Source organism: Rhagoletis zephyria, unplaced genomic scaffold, assembly GCF_001687245.7.
Source record: "Rhagoletis zephyria isolate East Lansing unplaced genomic scaffold, Rhagoletis_zephyria_1.1 Rzeph_scaffold_03309, whole genome shotgun sequence".
NCBI classification, from domain to species: Eukaryota; Metazoa; Arthropoda; class Insecta; order Diptera; family Tephritidae; genus Rhagoletis; species Rhagoletis zephyria.
The window spans coordinates 1-826 of NW_016160392.1; positions in this window are offsets into that span (position 1 = coordinate 1).

Here is an 826-nt window from a genome sequence, read left to right on the forward strand (position 1 = left end):
TACGATATCGTATGTGACGATTCGAGCCCAGGTTCCTCTCTGGGTATTTACACGGTCATATGTATGTAGAAAATTGACTGCCTTCTATGTATGTACATATTTGTACATTTAGTAAACCTAAATGTGACTCTTATTAGATTGAAGCTTTCACAACCCTAGACTATGCAGTGACAAAAAAATAGTACAGCACCGCGTAAGAAGTTCAAGGTGTCATAAGCAGCAGGTAAGACTTTGACAAGGGCTGGCAAAAATATGCCAGGAAAAACGGGGAAATAAGCGCCATAAGAAGCTTTTATTCAATTTGTTCAATATTTTTAATCAATAATCTCGGAATAGTATAAGAACCTAGACTTTTATAAATTATCAATCGAAAAGGACCTTCTCTTGTCGTTTAAAATTGTTGAATAACATTTACACAAAAAAAGTGGTATGTGCTTTTAACCAAACCCACCTACCGACATGTATGTATTTCGACCCACTATATTCCGAATCTGAGGTCCGTTTGACTCGTACATCCTCAAAATTTCTAGTAAATTGTGAAAATTGCGAGTATTTTGCGAGTCAAATGGACCTCAGATTTCGACTCAGTAGGCCGAAATACATGTCCGTAGGTGGGTCTGTTCCGGTGTAATTAGAAAAATTCCTTTCCAAATCCGCAGATATACATACATACATACAAAATTAGACTAAATTTAAATAAAATTAATTTTGCTGGGGAGTACTTCGATAGCTGGGGAGCCAGTAAATAATACATATTTTATATTAACAATTGAGCTATAGTTAGCCTTGGTGATGAACAGGGAACGGATTTTTAGGACCTAAAAAC